Source organism: Montipora capricornis, chromosome 6 (genome assembly GCF_036669925.1).
Source record: "Montipora capricornis isolate CH-2021 chromosome 6, ASM3666992v2, whole genome shotgun sequence".
Classification (NCBI taxonomy): Eukaryota; Metazoa; Cnidaria; class Anthozoa; order Scleractinia; family Acroporidae; genus Montipora; species Montipora capricornis.
The window spans coordinates 51351485-51356484 of record NC_090888.1 but is presented as its reverse complement, the minus strand read 5'-3'; the positions used below and the strand labels follow the sequence as shown (position 1 = coordinate 51356484).

Sequence of the window (5000 nt, the reverse complement as noted above, 5' to 3'; positions counted from 1 at the left end):
AGTCAAGTAAAACAATAGAGTGAAAAAGTTGTTTTGGAGAAGAACGGAAGCACTTTTGGCATTAACTTTAATTCTTCGTACATTCCATCTCTTTTATTAAAGTCCTCTGACTCTTGTTGTCGTAGTTCGAGCCAGGATGGCCGGATGGATTCAACACACACTTAGAGTGTTGTGGCTCGTCACACAATCCTTACTTCGAAAGTCTGCGTAAGAGGCTTCAGATAAAGTCGGTAGTGTGTACGCGTAAATCAGGACATGGACTATAACAGTTGTTCTCTTGGTCGACTGCCGTTTACAGACGCACCCGTGCGACACCGAGGTGAACAAAAGGTTGTAACAATCGCAACAAAACATTTGTTTTGCGAATAGATAAAGAGACCCCCGTCTAAACATCACAGTGGAATCTGTTCCGAAGATACGTTAATGTTGACAGTGCACATGACGTCATGTGCACGGAATGCGCATAAGTAAATATTTGTGAATTTGTGAATAACAACGCTTGTAGATCGGGTCGAGATAGTTTTCCCTTTGCGTGATGCTCAATATATGTCCATGCTTCCAGTGATTTTTGTGTGGTCTCGGTTCAAAATAAACTCTGTTGAAAGCAGCATCTCCCACCGAAGTCCTTCAAATTTCTCGATTTCTAAACATAAAGCTGGTGACCCCCGAAGGGTTTCATGAATTACTTTCGTGTCTTACCTCTGATCAACACAACAGACGCCAAAAAATATCCAGTTTACCTCTACAGTATGTTGCCCAGTTTCCGGCCACTTTAGTTTGTAATCGCCCTAACTTCTTGTTAATGCACGGAAACTTTCTCATTTTCCTACAAGAGACAGTTCATTTAATTACCTTTAAAATATACGGAGATCGGCTGCCCACCTCAAGTACTAAAGAAATTATGCCATTTTTTGCAAAACTAGTAAGTTGCCCAGTTTCCGGCCAGCGAGTCCAGTTTCCGGCCATCAATAGAAAGCAGAAATTTCATTCAATCCGCTCGACTAAACGGACTTCCAAGGCTATCTCGATGTGGCTTAGCGACTGTGCTTTGTGGGATTAGAGCAAAATGATTACTTAGGGGTGTATGGTAGGGCATAGATAGCTGCTAACTATGGGTAGGGTATAACCTTGACAAAGCCCGCGCGATATTCTCTGGGAAGAGGCAAGGGCAATTAACACAGCACATCTGAGTTAATATGTACCTCATTACGCCATGCTTGCTTAAGCTATGTACATTTCATTAATTTCTCGAGTAGTAAGTTATAAAATTTCATTAATTCAAATAAGTTTTAAACAATCTATCTGTGAGTGCAGATCAGTGGCCGGAAACTGGCGTAGTATGCGAAAATCTTAGCTAGGATTTAGACTTCTGACGTTCGCAAACAGCTAAGTTCTAGCTTATGATGACAGGTCCCTTAATTACTTCCATCTTCAATGTAAATTCTTTCAAAAAATTATCAAGCTCCGTGAACTATTTCCTATTAAACGAGTTATTTATTTACGTACGGTAGCTTCGTTGTGCAGTGAAAAGGCCAAAAATTAGACGGTAAGATTTTACTCACCTGAACAAAATCCCTTCTTGTTCGCTCATTTCTCAACCAAAAAGCCCGCCTAAACCATCAGTTGATAGCGGAGATGTTTGTTTTTTTCCGACGGATCGCTTCGGTGGACGAAGAGTTAAAATCCCATCGAAAATAACCGAGTTTACCTTTTTTTGGCCGGAAACTGGTACCGGCCGGAAACTGGGCAACACACTGTATGGTTGATAATTATGGCGCGAAACATTTTTTCCACCATTCTCATGTCGAACTTCAATTCATGTCGTCAGCCTATCGCTATTTCGTTGCTCTGTGCCTTTTTCACAGTGTTTTGTATTCAGTCCGCGTTTTGTACCTGGTCCGGGTTTTATACCAGGTCCGCAGTCCGGGAAGACAGTCTACATTTTATACTGACCGCCAAAAATGCAAATATGGCGGATCACTCGGACGGCCCGGGCCCAGTTGCATGAAAGCGAGGTCAATGAAGCTTGGCATTCTTTGCTGTCTTAAATTTGTAATGTGATTTGGTATTTATATTCTGTTTCGTCTTGCCTTCGAGTTGCTGTGTACCCGAATGTGATGCATGAGAAAGGAGTGAAATCACTTACAAGAAAACAATGTGTTTGAGTTTCCATCCTTGCCTTAGATGAGAAAAAAGTGCATCCACGCAATTCAAGTGTGTTATTAATTGTAAGTGGTCTGGTTAATTTCTTTTGCCTTTGTCATCATTTTGCTCTCTGAAGTACATATTGGAGTGAACCCCTCTTTTAGGGGGGTCCTGTAACATTTCACTTAGCAATGGTTTTTGTTCCGGTTTTGTCCTACGAGACCTACGTACCTTCATACTGCTGTGATGTTTTTTTTTTCCAAGAAAATAGTTTGTCTTGATAATATATTTTTAGTTGCTTGGTGTTGATTCCCCCCCCCCCCCGGAGGGGGGGGAAAATTCCCATATAAAAAGGACGGGGTTGCTCGTCGGAAATTTGGAAAGGAGCCCCCAAGAGGTACCAAGAACCTGTCTTGTGGGCGTGGTGTGAATTTTTTTTTCACCTCTAAGAGGTACTAAATTATGGATTTTAATTAGACAAAATTAAAAATTAGTTAATTGTCAAATGTCTCCTGTCATAATTTTTTGGCTCAATACCCTAGAAGGTACCACTAAAGCTCCAGCTGTGGACCTTTTGAGGCTAAAAGCCCCGAGAGGTACCAAAACCGCTTTTAAGTTAACCCCTAAAAGGTACGACGAGGACCCTCGTCCTTGTTATATGGGAGTCCCCCTGCCCCGGATTGATTCTCACTGCAATAATGTGAATGTGACCTTTTGGCCTCGCCCTTTTGCATCAATTCGATTCTAAACTTTTGGTAATGTCAGTAAAGTTTAAATTGTCTGCCCAAAACTCCAGAAAGAGACAACATTAATTTGTTTCGAATATTTTTTGAGGAGGCAACTGCCCCCCTTGCCCCTCCGCTAGCTACGGCCATGTATTTGATGTTGATATCTTTGCAAAGAGAATCGGCGTTACTTGCGCTTTGTGTAAATAGAGTTGAGATCGGGATTGACCATGTTTTGATCACGGGCAGCTTTGATATATTCTTCAGCCCTAAACAAAGCAATAAACATTTCATTTATATATATCGAAGTTTCAATGTAAAGCGGGAGTCAGTCGAAGCATTCCAGCCATCTCAACTCTCCACTAGTTGTTTTTTGTTTTCAACCCCTTCAAGGATTGATTTCTGTACTTAAGCCAGAATCGAAGCTCTTCATTTAATTTTGCTGGCGATCGTTCTCACGCCGACACGAGCATTTCTCACGCATTGGCACTTTTCTTGTAGGTAACTCTACCTTTCAAGGTTTTAGAAGTGCTCATGAATCCAAATTTGTTCCTTCACTGGCACTGAACTTCGGCCAATGTTCAATCTGTTCGTGTGCGGCCAATTTTCTTGTTTCTTCAGGACTTTCACCCGTTAATGTATGAAGAACAGGTTCTCAACCAAAATGGCGGACTCGAAGGTGCATTTCCAGCGATTTGAGAAGTGCAAATTTCAAAGATTTTACCGGTGAGCATTCCCTCGGACTCCCCTTGAACTGTTTAGCGCCTCCGGCACAAGAAACACTGGACACGTGTGCCTTTGGCGCAATCTCCTGAAAGCATCTGATTCTCTGAAAACTTTAAGACTTGAGAGCTCTGAAAACTCCGGGAATATTGTCCTCTGTTTGTGTGCGTAAAGCACCAATCCACTGGGAAAAGCCTGTCCTCGACAACCTCGCTTTCAAGCAGCTCGGCCCGGGCTAACCGAGTGACCGGCTATATTTGCATTCGGTGAAAATAGACTAGTTCACGCTCTTGAGTGTATCATGGGGTAATCAGGGCAAGATGGAGAGAAATTCAAAGGTTTGTAAGGAAGTTCAAAAGGATGAAAATATTCATGATATGCAATTTTGGGTTTTTCATTTTCCAAAACAGAAGAAATGCGCTCAAAAGTGCGGCAGAATAAATTTCGAGAGAATGGCTATTGTAGGGATTATTTTATTACCAAGAGTTTCTGCCATATATTTTCTCTAATTCCAAAGGCACAAATTACAGACAATGTATGGAGACAAAAAAAGCAATATTTAGGAATTCTAAAGAACGGATACCAAGTCTAGTTCATCTCAGTTGTGAACATGAACTTATTTGTTTGGTTTATGAAGGCGAAAGTCTCTAAAGTAGAGTCATGTACAGTAGTATATTTTGCTTTGAATTTCCATACACACCTTTGAATTTTCCGCCATGTTGCCCTTATTACCCATGATGCAATCAAGAGCGTGAACTCGTCTATTGGAGTTCCACTGCAATTGCGTGACACTACCCCTTTATCGGGAACCTCTTTTACCTTGTTAGACGAAAACTTTAAGTTACTAAATGAAAAGTTGGGGGCTCAAAGTACTACCTGGATTAAAAACAATCTCGCAGTTGAGGCAGTCATTTGACCCTAGTGATGATGATGGCAATAAAACGGAATTTCCCAGGATATTAACACTGTTTCACCTGCCTCTACAGTACTTAACGTTCCGAGAATGTATTCACAAAATGCGTTTTATTTGAATCCAAATTGTAATAAAGCAATCAGTAAATACATACCAAAAAGTAATCGTGTGTTCTGAACAAAGTATTTCTTTTAAGAGAAATCACTCCACCGATCGAAATCTGCTTTGAAATGCAAGAAATTTTCTGCAAAGTGAATAAAAGTTAGTATGTGAAGGCAATATACCCAAAACTCTCACAGCTTGGGAGCTTGGTTGTTGGGCGTCAGGAAAAGCCAGAATCCGGAATCCGGAACCGGAATAAGAACAACAAAGGTCCATTCAAGTCATCTATCAGTGCCAAAACAAGAATATTGAACCATTCATTTAGATCATTTGAGTGTTTGGATACGATCTTTATCAGTCGTAAATCCCTTAGAGTGATTGTCGTCTATCGT

The 5000-nt window shown here is 41.0% G+C and overlaps 2 long non-coding RNA genes across 2 annotated transcripts in view; one reads left to right on the top strand and one right to left on the bottom strand.

The window, feature by feature from the left end:
- LOC138052415 (uncharacterized) overlaps positions 1 to 2230 on the top strand; it is a 5444-nt gene extending 3214 nt beyond the window's left edge. The window contains exon 3 of the long non-coding RNA XR_011133063.1: positions 2098 to 2230. This is a non-coding gene — a long non-coding RNA (uncharacterized lncRNA). The remainder of the gene's footprint in view (positions 1 to 2097) is intronic.
- Positions 1 to 5000, bottom strand: part of LOC138052414 (uncharacterized) — a 20723-nt gene that overhangs the window by 8763 nt on the left and 6960 nt on the right. Inside the window, exon 2 of the long non-coding RNA XR_011133062.1 lies at positions 4661 to 4750. This is a non-coding gene — a long non-coding RNA (uncharacterized lncRNA). The remainder of the gene's footprint in view (positions 1 to 4660; positions 4751 to 5000) is intronic.